Genomic DNA, 14418 nt, shown 5'->3' with positions numbered 1-14418 from the left:
TTCTTCCATATTGACACAGTCTCTAGGCTGGCACTCTGCAATCACTTGGCAGAGCACAGGGGAGCAGGGAGACCAGTGCTGTCCAAATGTTTGTTCCCTGTGATCATGGTTAATAAAGCTCCCCTCTGACCTATCCCATCTTATACCTATGTTGTGAAGCACTTGGTATCCCCAGATATGACACCTGACATATCTATGTTTCTTTCTGACTGCTGTAAACAGTGAACTGAGTGCTTCCCACAGACCTACCAGAGGTGACTCCTAGTTCCCTCCTCTGTATGGTAATAGACAATTTAAAATCCATTAATTTATATGTACCTAGTTAAAATTGTTTGCCTCCATGTTCATTATTTTGCATTTAGTGACATTGAGTTTTTGTCTGTTATTTTACAGCCTGCATATCCAGAGCATGTTCATCAGACTAAATGTAGGAAAACATCATCTGAGCCAGGTACCATGTGATCCCATTATAGGCAGCAGAGAGAAAGAAGCATCTCCAGAGCCATGATTCCTCCGAGTCTAATGTATATATCCCAAACAGACCAGGGGAATCCAGCCTGTTTCTCTCCACTGAGTACAAAATGAGACTCAGGTGGTTCTTCGTTTCTCTAACAGCTATGCTGCGGTCAAGTAAAATAAATCCCACCTGTTTTGAGCTGTCTCTTTTTACATTGCAGACAGCCTTTGTTTATATTGCCCTAAACTATTTTGTATCATCTACAAATGCTGCCATGCTGCTATTCACTTTTCTCAGATCATTTTTATGTGAATGGGACAGGCACACAAATCCACAGATGCTGGTGGGACTGCTCTGGAAATGTCTCTTTTAAAAAACCCCCAAAAAACCCCCTTGACAATCTGTTCCTACCCTGTCTTTCCAACTGTAAGAGCTCTATCTATTTAATAATCTTTTGGGAAGGATGTTCTCAAAACCACTTCAGAAACACAAGCATGCTTCATTAACAGCACCACCACAATCTGTTCTCTCACTGACTATTTCCAAGGAGCTCAGTGGATTTATGATGTAATATTTTCTCCCTGCAGAAGTTCTAGGCTTTATTTGAAGTTTCCTATGTTGTTGTTCCTACATCAGCATTACCCATCTAAAAGTATTTGAACCTTTTCTAATTTTCTTTTCCAAAACTGAGTTCCCATCTACCTTTTAAGGGGAGGGTTGAGCAGTTTAAGCAGTTCTTTTACAACTCTGGGGAAATACCTTAGGGTTTTGCTGATTCATTACTACCTGTTTTATTGTTCTCTCTTAAGTAGTCCCCTACTACATTTGAGCTGCTCCTATTTGCTGTCCTCAGGAAAGTCTATGCAGTGGGAATGTCCCTGAGTTCTTCTTTGTGGTCACCAAGGCCACCTAGCTTTCTTCTTTCTGGAAACCCCATTGGCCCTAGGGTTCCCTGATTGCCCACAGCAAGTTTGGGAGAGATTTCACTACATCTTTTGATTCTTTTAGCAAATTGTCTTCAAAATGTTTTTCAGACCTGACTCCTTATGATCTTACCTTTTGTTTACCAGAACACAATCATGACTACTTCCTGGAAACTTGTCTTTGATGTTGTTAGTATCAACAAAATATTTTTTGTTCTGTTTTGTAGAAAAAGCCAGTATTTTGATAATAGTGGATTAGATTAAGTGAAGCTATGACCTATATTAGGCACTTTTCTGATTATTATGGTGAAGGTATAGTTTGCCTTTTCTGCTCACAGTCAGTAGTTTTGGTAACAAGAGAGTAATTTCCATTAGTCTGGGATGGCCCTAGGTGGGCAGCAGAAGTATTTGTGCTTTGGTACCCATCCTTTTCATGGCATTTTTAGAATGCTCTCTACTTCATTAAAAAAAAGAAGAAACACCTTCCATTTTTAAATTAATTGAGTTAATACTGTTGTCATGAGAGAAGAGATTCCTCAGAGGAAGGTCAATAACGTAATTAGCAAAATATAATTAAGACGGGGGTGCTGAAGAACAAGAATCAAGTTGCTGGCCAGATACTTCCCTTAGGACAGCTGGTAGGTTGGTTCTGTCCTTTGGCTAGGCTTGTGAACAAGACAGAATTTAACAAGTTAAAAAAACCTCTCAGGTCTGAATATCTGGCACGTACTACAATTTGAAAGTCAGCACGTACTACAGTTTGGTTTTCTAAGCACTCAATTTTTTGCAACTTTGCATCATGAGCAAGAAAAAAAGGCATAGTTTATGTTCTTCATTTCAAAAGTTAATTTTATGTCACATATTAATTTGTAATATTATGTGCTTTCCATTTGCCCTTTCAAGTCTATTTGCAGATATGAGCCCGACTGAAGCCTGAAACAAGGCCATCAGTATAACCTACTAATGCAATCCATACTCTCAATTACTTTATCATAATGAGTACTCTAATCTCTGGGACTTTTTATAGAAATAAAAACTAATTCTAAATAATAGCCATATTTGAAAGTTTGAACTTTTGTTTGTGACAGTTTGTAAAGAGGAGAATCAAGAATTATCCAGTAAATTACTGGCAATGAGTTATTGTTCTTGCTCTGTTGATAATCATGGGAACAGAAGAATTGCTATAGTTTAGCAGACATCTACTGCAATGAGTCTGTTACCAGTTCTTGCACAGTGATCAATTCCTTATGTTTCAAAGGCATATTATGTAGTAACCTACACAAAAGAACAGTTTTTAATCTCTGGAAACTACTGCCCAATTTAGAGCCTCAAACACAGCAGTGAAAGTCCCAAGTGTTTCCACTTGTCTTTTCTTACAATGACTCCTGTGAATACCTGAAATGCCAAGACCTGGTTCTACCTGCACACTGTGGGTTTGGTTCTGTTCTTAGTTTTTAAGAAGAGTTAATGACATTTCATATATTTACTTGGCATCTTCAGAAAAAAAAAGCATCTTTATTTATCTCTTTGACAGATCCTGGAAAGGCAGGAGTTTCCTCACACAGCTTTATGGGGGCAGAGTAGCCACAGCATTAACAGAGAGAATGACCCCTGTCTTACCTCCTCATTTTCATTTTTCAAACTCCAGACTTTTTTCCATCAGAGCACAAGATGCAGCTAGCTTCTCACTGCTGCTAACTGGACCAAGACTAATTTTACATACAGGAATGTAATTTTCCAATTGCTAAGCACTATTATCTTTCAGCAGGCTTGTTTTTATTAACAAGTGGAAATCTATGTGTATTTTTTATTGTTTGTAACCCTTTTTCTTTGTATTATCTAATTCTCACCTGGGTATATGATTCCAGAAAGACTGTAAACTCTAGTAATTCAGTCACCCAGAGTGCATCTTTAGGTGTTTGAATGCTCTAAATATGCTTTCCTGAAGTTCATTGATTAACACAGGGCTCCAGATTTTATTTAGTGGCCAGTGATTGTTTCTATAAATATATTTTTGGCCATGGCTTTAATTCTTTTGGAAGCCCTACTTAGGCATGGATGACTGATGGACCATTACAAGTCATTCACTGTGGCCAAGGTTAATCAGACAAATCTTCTCATTAACCTGAATCTGATTCTCTTCTTTATTATTGAAAGACAATTTACATTTTCACTGTGAGGTTAAGGAATGAGTTATTATATTATAAAATATGTCTGTATATTAAGCATGTGTGCAGTTTATATGAGAGTTTCTAGAATAAGGAATACATTGTGAAAAAGTGTTTTGTAGTGCTATTCAATCAGAAAAAAACCACAGAACACTCAAATGAATAGAAGACTGTTCTTTTCCAGTGTACAAGTGCATAAAAATGGCCTTGATAGCTCTTTTCATTTTTTTTTCTATTTCTGTGTTCCTAGATTGTCTTTTTTTTTTCATTCTGCCAATACTTTTTTCATTGTTTTATATTGATGTTTCATTTTCATTGGGCTGCTTACTTGCTTAAATACATGACTTTCCATTCCCTGCAGTGGTGATCTCCACCTTGTCTACCTTGTCCAGCTTTTTTCCAGTCTTGCACATGACCCTAGTAACCTTATTGGTGGCACAATGTTGTCTCCCAAGTAGTATGTTCACATTTTTGAAACAGATCTAAACATGGTGAGCTTTATTTCTTGGATTAATGGGTAAACCCCTGTTTATTTCTCTTATTTGGCAAGCATGCTGTGCCAATGTGCCATGAGGAGTGGTATGTAGATAGCAGGCCAACTCATTCCTTCTGTCATTCAAAAATGACATATTTATACAATTTTGAATTATGTGTGGCAGTGTGCTGCACATGTGCCTCCATCTATTCATGGGAGAGGGAACAAGACTGAGTCCTCTTTTTTTGCAATCACTGGACTTTCCCTCAAGATTCACGTTGTAGAGAAATCTCGAAGCAGTAGGATTTCCTAGCACATCCTACACACTTATGGAGAAGTCAAACCTCAATTAAATACTTAAAATCTTGTTTCTGTTGCTAGCTGACCCTGGCAGAATCATAAGTCTTTAGGCATCTACATTTCTGCCAGAAAAATCTTTAATTTTTTGAATGGTATGTTGGGAACATGACCAATGCCATCTTGTTGCTGACTAGGTGTTCTCATATATCCGCTAAACATGGTAATTTCTTCTGTTAGATCAATGTTTTGATTTCTTCTCCGATCAATATTTTATATCAAATAACTGAATTATCTTGAGAGCAGAAACTGTAATGTAAGGACACAGTCTTCCATGCTTTCTCCAAGTGACTGGATTAGAGTAATTCTTTGGCTTGCTCACTCAACAGACACGCAATCATTTCAGTAAAACTGGAAAATTAACCTGAAGAAACTGGAGAATGACAAACAAATGTTTGTTGCTGGGCTCAACAAGATTTAGGTTAAAACTGCCTTGGCAGAGGTGAATGGGCAAGGCTCCCACAGACCTGGATGGTTGTCCTCATTGCTCCTAGAAAGCAAGGTTGCATCAGCAGCTTCCTGGGACTGAGGGAGAAAAGGTTTTCCCGCTCAGCTCAGTGCCAGCTAGATGAGAGAGTTCTCTGTTCCTTCTGGTGGCTTCTCCAGATCCTGTTCAGAGACATGTGGATGTCCCCACATATACAACAGGGAGCCTAGGTATATAACTCAGGGCTGGATATTTCTCTGTGGGATAATATATTGGATTCATCCCATGGAAGAGTCAACCTGAATTATTGCTCGGATTCTCCATTAACTTCAGAGGAGCTTTGCAAGGTCTTTGCTTCTGGCTAAGGTTCCCAAAGTTAGCGGGATGAAGCCAGCTGAAAGTGTCAGAAGTTCAGAATTGCAACACTAGATATTGCAACTTCTAAAGGCTTTTGTGGAATGATCTGGTGGAGAAATTTTTGGTTAGGTAAATGCAGTGATATTTTATGATTGACTTTAATAGCCCTGGAAGGAATTTAAAGAATTCTGTCAAATAGCTAATGCCCCTACTCTAGAAGTAGGTATTAACTGTCTTTGGTCCAATAATATTGAGGGATCAAAGCCGTTCCTCCTAGGTCTTGCTGTAATGAAAGATAGGGTTTTAACCATTCTTTAAAAGCAGTGAATCGTTTCAATTCTTTCTCTACTGAAAGCTCTTTCTATCAGATGTATTTTGATAGAGTTAGAATCATGTCCCTGTTTTCTTACTAAATGTTCCTATTTATATGTTAAAAAAGCTGGCAGGTTTGCAAGTACTGAAAAAAAAAACCTCAAGGGGACAGCATTTTTTAAATGGAATGGGATTCAAAGTGAGAATTCATGAATATGCCTTTGGCTGGCTATGACTGCAATTCTTAGAGAGATCTGTGACACTCTCATTCAGCAGAGTCCAGCTGGGAACTGGCATGTTGTGTCTGTGTAGCCCTTTGCTCTCTGCATCTGTAGAGAAGGAGGTCAGTCTCAAGCCCCGTGGAGGGGGAGGACATGGGAGCTCTGGTGCAGATTGGGGAGGGGCTGTGGTTATGGCTGGAGAGTAGGCTCTCTGCTGGGGGTTATGAAACCTGGATCACTGGGCTACTGTCAGCCTTTTGTTTGGTTCTTGACTGGGGAAACCTTCCTGAATACTAACACACACATCACTAGGAACCTGTTTTGGCATTTGCTGGTTTCTTCTCTTTGAACACTGACTCTACAGAATAGAAATTACTGTATTGTGCTGTGCATCCTTAATACAGAAAGCAATTATAGTCGCTGCCAAGTCAAAAACATCTGCCTGAGGGAAGATCTTGCTGGTCCGGGCCATGAAGCTTTTGCTGTGAGGTTATTCCAGCAATAACCATTTGTGGTTATTCCAGCACTGTTCTGTTGTGTGGCTCAGTTCACTTCTTCTGATCGTGCTTCCATCTTACTCTTTTTCTACATTCCCATAAAGTGTGGGATGATAAAGCCTTAGGAGCTGAGAGGGTCTGGAAGAACTACTGTCAGCTGCCACAGATTAGATAAATGGCTGTGAGGGCTATAGGGTGCTAGGAAAGATGGCACCAATCAAGATACTGGTCTAAATTTTTTTGCCTGATTGAAAGTCACTAAAGCCTAAGAACATACACTAAGATAACTCATTATTGCACTTAATGGGCAGTTGGTTGTATTGCACCAGGTTTCCTTTATGTTACAGAGTACTTGGACAAAGCAGAGTCTTGCCATACCAACAGGCATCATCTAAAAGCCAGGAAATATTTCTGTATATAGAGATGGAGGGACCACAGCTGCTTGATTCAGAGAGTGAATTAAAAAAAGTAAAGGTATGAATAGAGTCAATATGGAGTGGGAGATGCACAAAAAAAAAAAATGTTATAGAAAATCAAGGTCTCCTATTTATTCTTGAGCATAATGCCGAAACAAGGTAATTTGAAATGGAAGTGAAAAGCAGCATATCCTGAGTGGTATATTATTAATTTATGGTATTGATTGTCTCATCAAAAGGAAGGATTTAGTAAAAATAAAAGCAAGGAGAAATCTCTGTATGGATAATGAGAAGATCTAAAACCTGTTAGACAGCACTGGATGGCACAAGCGACCGGAACAAAAGGCAGGGCCTTGATTAATTGGCAGTAGATTTCTTGTCCCCTCATTTTGGCAGCAATCTGAACAGGAGTTTCAGATGGCCAGATCATTTCTCTGGTCATGTGTTGCAATGCTGTACAGACAAGCTTAGGCATGATTTTGCTAAAATGCTCAGAAAGGCTTTTGTGTATCCACATTTCCAGCTAAAATACGTTCAATATTACTTCAATTTCATGTGCCAAGGACAGCTTGGTGTCAGCCACAGTTGCTTTTCACAGCCTAAGCACTATTAAGGAACCTGAATTTGACAACAAACAGCTGAAGAGAGTACATTCATTCCTACAGTAACTCCACTGACCTTGCTAGAGCTGATCCAAAGATCAGTTTAGCCTTGACCTGTTTTTCTGTAGTTCGCAGAAAGAATTTCTGGAGAATTTCTTCTACTGGAGAATTTCTTCTACTTCTACTCTTCTGTCCATCCTTGTTCAAGGTAATAACAAAAGAAGTAAAAAAGGTTGAGGGAATGGTGACAAGCATAATTGGAACGCAGGAAAACTCTCATATGAAGGGAGATTAATAAGGCTGGAGTGGTTTCTCTTAGAGATAAGACAAATCAAAAGGAGGGGGGAAAAAAGAAATCTAGAAGGATTCACCCACGTACCCCTTGTGACCCACTAAAGGGCCTTTAGAGCTCTACAACCATGGAATTGAACTAAACTTCTGCTACCTGCTGCTCCCTGCCAGCTGGATGTGAAGCTGGGCTCTCTGCCTTGTATCTTTTAGGGTATAAAGGCTAAAAATCATCCATATAGGGGAGGAGCAGCTGTTGTCCATGCTTCCCACACAACAGAAAACAGGGGGAGTCACAGAAAATCTGAGAGTATTCCAAGTCAAAGGAAAGGGAGATACCTTTCCATGTAATACACAAACACCCATGGAACTAAGCAATTAATAGTGTTTGAACTTATTATGGTTTGTGACAAGACTTTTCTGGTTTATAAGTGATGCTGGTAAAGCTGGGTGCAGCTGTGCAGCCTAGGGGATGCCAGATGCTCCATGGGTGGAAAGGGGATACACAAAGACTGGCAGCGAGAGTGCTTCCCAGGAAAAGGCAAGGCTGAGGTGTCTGAGGCTTCAGCCACACTGGGGAGTCAGCTGCCTGAGTTCAGTCATTATCCTGCACCATCTGAGCCAAGAGAGTCAGCCCAGCTTGTGAATGTAGCCTGTGGTCAGTGTGGACAGCAGTATTCACAGAGGGATGAAACTGGGTCAGAGCGAGCACAGCTTCTCACACATTTGCAGTAGACAGGCTGCAGAAACGAGCAATCAGTTACCATGGTTCAGCTGGTGTTTAGTAACTCGGGGGTGATGGTGAAATATCACAAGGCCAGGTCCTAAACACATGCCACCTCGTGCCTCTGTATTTCACAGGCAGCAACCATTGTAACCATCTCTGAGGACTCACCAAACAAGCTCCCTAAGCAGCTGATGATAGTGCTGTACTTTCTCAGCAAATTCAATTTCATGGCAGTGTACTTTATTTGATGAGTATTTCTTTTTTTGCTGCAGGGCTTCGGCAGCAGCGTGGATGGAGACTGCCGTGCCCTCGCTTCTTACCACGTGGTTCACTCACAGCACACCTGGGTTGGGAACACAGCGAGCCCCAGAAATGGATAAATGCATCTTCTGTGCCTGGCCTGGGTACTCTGGCATGTTCCTTACTGCCCAGCAAACACCTACAGACTTGGCTGTCATCACAGGGACCAAGCCCCAGAGATGACAGTGGATCCCTGCTCCCAAGACTGGTGAGAGATCTGAGTCTCTGGGGCTTTTCTTTCTAACTTCTCTTTCTTCCTCAGAGAGTCTTTGAATTCCAGTTTATTCTTCACTTAATATGAAGGGATTTACACTGATCACTCTTGTTAATAACTGTTAATGGGAATTTTTTTCTTGAATCTCTTGTGTTTGGAAGTATAATTTTGTTTTCAGTGCAAATTTAAATTTGTAAGTGATCTTGGGAAGAAAAAGTTATCAGACCACCCTCTGCACTTCCTAGCTGATGTTATACAGCCTCCTCTGATTAGCTTTTAAAAACTATTTTTAGCTTAAATATGTAGCATAGAACCCTAGACACAAAACTTGATGGTGCTTATCACTTCAAATACACTATCAACAACCTGCTCCCAAAAGGAACTGATTGTAGGTGTGTAAGGGACTCCCTTTTTTCCTCCTGCAGAGAGTCTTCACTTTTGATATCAATAAGCTTGGATGCAGCGAGTCCCCCAGCTGCTTCAGCCTGCCTCCAGAGATGGCTGAGGCTGCAGGTGAGCTGACTGCAAAAACTGGGGCAACCCCAAGTTCAAAGTGAAGCAGCTGGAGCTGGATGGGATGCATTCCACAGACACTTCTCCATTTTATTTTTTATTCCTTTTGCTCTATTATATTATTATATTCCTCTTTTACTCCTCATTTTTCTGACCCAATTAATATCTTTTCACTTGAAATGGTTTGTACAGTTGTTAGGATTTGAGGAGAGATAGCAAGGTAATGCTCTAAAAGCTGGGGGATTTTATCCTGTAGCCCTCTGTGAGTGCCCCTCTTTGTGCTCTCAGAGGCCTTTGGACATGGTAACCTTATTTAGGGGAGTTTACCTAAGGAATTGAGGTTGTCAAACAGATCTTAGTTTGTGGGGATGGTTGGGTGGATTTGGGATGCTTATGTGAAATTGAGTATATATGTGGGTAAAAATAATAGTAGAACAAAAGAAAATGTAAAGTAATAGCCTTTCAGATGCCCAGACAAAAGTAACAGGTTTGTGTATCCTAAAGCACATAGGATGAGTTTTCTGATGACTAGGTGTAGGAATGCTTACTTATGCCCCAAATACCACATTGCCTTTTGCTTTTTATTTTTATTTTTTTTTCTTTTAATGCCTGTGAACATAACTTAAGAAGTCAGCTCTAAAAATAACAGTGTTGTGCAACAACTGCAGTATTTTTTCAGGTGAGCTTTGAAATCCAGTGTTTGTGTATATAGTTAAGAACATATAAGTTCTTCCATCCCAGACTCTCACATCTGTTAAGCTGATGTCTTGTATATTTGCTCTTTTCTAGAATAAAAGTTACTTGCTTTTAGGCTGAGCAAAGATTTCTCAAGCACCTTAAGTAGGAAAATTGTAGGAAATATGGCATAATCATCTTTTTTTCTTGTGACATTTTCCCGGTTTGAGAGGTTCCTGGGCTACTCTTCAGAATATGGATGCAAAGGTTAAGTTATAAAGGTATCTGGCAAATTATTTTTATCATGGATTAAGAAAAGTGCCCTGCATTGCTGCAAGTGAGGAGGGATAGGTATTTACCAATTCTACCATTACAGCCAATCTCTAGAAATGGGTCTGGCCATTTTGTCTTCCTTATTCTGATAGAAGAAGGAAGACAAGTGTAATAATCTGTATTTCATTAACATTCAAAGTTGGTTGGGTTTTCATGGTAATAGGCTTTTAATGATTTTGCATGGGAGAATGTTTAATGAAAGAGGAAACAGCTGTTAAGTTCAAACATAGGAAGAATAATTTAATATAACTGATGTAGCATGGCAGCATATTGGAATTTTTATTGTAACTTGTGCTGCCTCAGTTGTGAAGTGCCCTCATCTTTATTCCATTCCATATACAATACTCAGCTGAAAGACTGCTGCTAGTGACTGTTTGTTTTTGAAACCTTCACTAACAGCATTATTTTGCAGCCCATTTTCAAACTAGGGTGCATTTTAGAAAGAGACCCTTTATTAGATCACATCATAGAGGCCTCTATTCCAGAGGGCAAAAATAAGATGCTTAAATGACTTAATTTTTGCCTCAGTGGATGCTTGTGGAGGCCTCTCTGAGACATCAGCTGATGGGTGTGGATGGTGTGGGGGGCAGGTGGCTGTGTCTGTTCCCCCTGAGCAGCCACCACTCAGGGAGACTCTGGTGGGGAGGGGATTCTCACACACCCCTACAGCCACCAGCAACAGTGCCCCACTGTCCTTTGCTCTGCATCACTTGGGAACACACTGATGGATGTCATCATGGATGAAATCTCTCTGACCTAGAGACATTTCTGAACCTTACTAAAGCTGCCTTTTGCTTCAGCCAAGGGACAACTAAATTCACTAAAAAGGAAGCACCTAAAATCAGAGGTGCCACAGATAAATGAGTACAGAAAAAAATAATTCAGTTGCTGCCTTGCTCTTGTTCACTCTGTCTTTTGAAATTGTAGTGAAACTCCACGCTGCACTTTCAGGTGAAGAGCAGAGTGGTCTGTGACTTAAAAGCTTTACTTTACACAAGGAGGGATTGCTCTCCTAATCCATCAGCCAGATGAACTGCATTGCATTTAGCCAGTGAAACGTGGACATTGGAGGAAACAGCCAATTAAATTACCATTACCTAGTCCTGGAGAGATATTCCTGAAGAAACAGATCACAATGGTGTGAATTAGCAACCGAGTCTCTCCTCAGCTCCTAGATTTTTGGGTTTGGAAAACAGACAGCAGTGGTGCCTGTCTCTGGGTGAGTCATGCAGCTTAGAGCAAGGACTTTTAAAATCTTCTTATCCATTAGAGAGACACGTGTGCTGCACCTGCTGTGTGTTACATGCAAGCTGGAAATCAGATCCTCTAGAGGACTTTTCCACAACTGAACCCCCAAAGTGTCTCCTGATGGGCAGGGTCAGACCCAAGGGCAGAGGAGAGGCAGCCTCTGCCCTGGGACAGCCTGCAGCAAGGGCATCTCCCCTCAGCCATCCCTTCCCCAGACCTGGAAGTAAAGTGGGGTTGGCCCCTTTCCACTGCTGTTTTTGGTTTTGTGGTGTTTCCAATGCCATGCAGGCTGGGTGAGGCTGGGGGCTGCTGCACAGCTCACTGAAGGCTCAGGGTGGGAGAGCAGGAGCCAGGCTGGCAGCACAGGGCTGGCAGTGCCTTCCCACCTCACAGAGTGTTGGTGCTGGATTCACCCTGGGATCCCCCTGGGGTGAGCCCTCAGACCTGCTCAGCCTCACCTGGCTCCCCTCAGGGATCCCGTAGCTCATTACCCTAGCAGAAGATGAATAAAGCAGTTGCAGTGACTTCTTTTCTCTCTGTAGGGAAAAAAACCCCAAAAACTTAATTGGGGTTCTGTTTTGGGGACTGGCTTTACAATGAAAAAAATGGGTTTTAATGCATTTGCAGAGCAATGCAAACCAGTACTTCATTTAATGCAGTATCTGTACATCTCCTTTTATTTGTAAGCCAAACTATCATTGAAAAGTGGAAGCTAAAGATCAGAAAATATTGCATACATTTGTAAAAGGTGTAAATAACCAAGTATTATAAAGATCAGAAATTATTGCACATATTTGTAAAAAGTGTAAATAACCAACAATTCCTTGTGACTTGTCCTTTTTCCTAATCTAAAATCCTGGAAATTTGTTCAGCTAAATTTGGTACATTCCTAAGATCCAGATCCAAAACCACTTAGATGTCTTAACTGAAAATTCTTCTAATGCTGAAGTTGACAATGATGAATCTTAAAATCCAGCTAGCATCTATGTAGCTTTTTTTACTAATCAATTCAAAAGTGATGGAACTTTGCCACCCTTCTACAAGTTGTACTACACATACAAGGCACTGCTCAGGTTTTCATCAAAGCTCCCAGCAAGGATAGGAAACACTTCTTGACAGATATAGACCACTGAAAATCAGCCTAAAAGTGGAATGCAAACAATGATAAAATCAACTTTTTTGACAACTTAAATTTTTAGTCCTAGCCAGGATCAGCTTTTGGATTGCAGATGGTCTCAAAACATATATCAATGTCACTAAGTGGACAGGGTCACATAAAAACTTGATTTTTAAAAATTTCCATCCAATTGCATGACAAAACTAAGAAAAGTTAGGTCTCAGCTGTTACCTGCTCTATGTTATGGACTTAGATGTGTCTTAGCAGCAACCTTTCAGTCTTAGGGCTTTATAGAATTATATTCATTTTCACACTGTGAGATCTATAGATTTGTATGGCTTTTTTCACATTGACACAGTTTCTAATGAGTTAATCACTTTGAATGGCTTTTTTCACATTGACACACTTTCTAAGGAGTTAATCACATTCACCTTTTTTTTGTCTCTTAAACTTATTATTCTAAATTGAAGCTGATAAGAAAAATTATTCTTTTTTTTACAAACACACACAAATGCTTACAGAAAGGCTCCTGACTAAAGTGAGGTGAGGAAGAAGAGGGAGGAGGAGAAGAAGGGGAAAGAGGAGAGCAGGGGAGAACATTTCTTTCTTTCACTGTGGCAGAGTGTCCCAGGCCCCTCCCTGGGATTCTGAAATCTTTGACTGAAGTCAAGCTTCCCTGGTTTCAGACTTGGCAGGAGTGTGCCCAGTTGTTGGATGGTAGCTGGGATAAGAATTAACTGGGAAGGACTCACTGAGTTACTTCTAATGAAATAATTTTGTACCATAATTTTAGATAATTAGACATTGGCATAGAACCTCAGTCTGCTTTCCCCAAACCCCTGGTGGAAAAGCTTTACTCCAGCCCTTTCCAGACTTTTAAATATGTTTGTGGAGAGCTTCCCAAGGTTTTGGGTTTTCCTTTGGTTGCAAAATATGTAAGTTTGGACTCGTAGAAACTATCTGGGGAGGGAAAATATTTCCTATTCAGCTCTTGTAACAAAACAAAACAAAAAAGAAAAAAAAAAGAATTTTTTTTTTTACTTAATTATAAAGGTTGCTAAGAGATAGCTACTTCATTCCTTAAAATTGCTTTTTCATGGAACAGTACAAATGTTAGCAGACAAGGCAAGCTGGTCTTGCTGTATTGTAAGGTGTGGCAGAGAACAGGCCAATAAATAGATTTATTTAGAAAAGAAAAAATGGTGGGAAGTGCTTTCTATGAAATTAATTAGATATTTAAATAGGAGGAGCTGATTTCTGTAAAACCAAGAGGATTTCTGTAAAACCAAGAGTGCCTTTTAATCTTTCACAGTGGTTCAGCTCGAGTGAAGAAGTCCTAGAGGGCAGCTCTAAGGTCTTGGTAAGCAAAAAACATGGACCAGTGAATAAGAAGGCAGTATCTGCTTTATAAATACATAGATACAGCTTCACCTCTATAATGAAGCATTAAAGGCACTTTGGCCCCATGTCTTGAGGAACACTGAAGTGCTACTGTTAAGCAGCCTGTGCTGCTTAGTGTTACTGCACACTCAGTGTATCTTTTGGGCTTGTAATCACAGTGTGTTGTGGGATATTTCTTTATACTTAAATAATCATGGGACTAATTTTCAGAGAGTGTCAATATGTCTGGCTGAAACAGAATCAGTGGTACCAAACTCCTTTACACTAGCTAAGGAGCTGGTCCTGTGTGCTTAAAAAAAATCACCTAATGAGGGAAGGACTGGTCTGCCTACTGGGAGGTTTCATGACCTACTTCTGCAGCTCTCCTGCTCTTCTGGGAAAGCTCTGCTG

General features: G+C 40.3%; 1 long non-coding RNA gene across 1 annotated transcript in view; it reads left to right on the top strand.

Moving 5' to 3' along the window:
- The window catches only part of LOC115485209 (uncharacterized), a 63932-nt gene extending 55198 nt beyond the window's left edge, over positions 1-8734 (top strand). Inside the window, exons 5-6 of the long non-coding RNA XR_007780839.1 lie at positions 394-451; positions 8500-8734. This is a non-coding gene — a long non-coding RNA (uncharacterized LOC115485209). The remainder of the gene's footprint in view (positions 1-393; positions 452-8499) is intronic.
- The last annotated feature ends 5684 nt before the right edge of the window (positions 8735-14418 follow it).

This window comes from Serinus canaria, chromosome 1A (genome assembly GCF_022539315.1).
Source record: "Serinus canaria isolate serCan28SL12 chromosome 1A, serCan2020, whole genome shotgun sequence".
NCBI classification, from domain to species: Eukaryota; Metazoa; Chordata; class Aves; order Passeriformes; family Fringillidae; genus Serinus; species Serinus canaria.
This window is presented reverse-complemented; position numbering and strand designations above follow the sequence as displayed.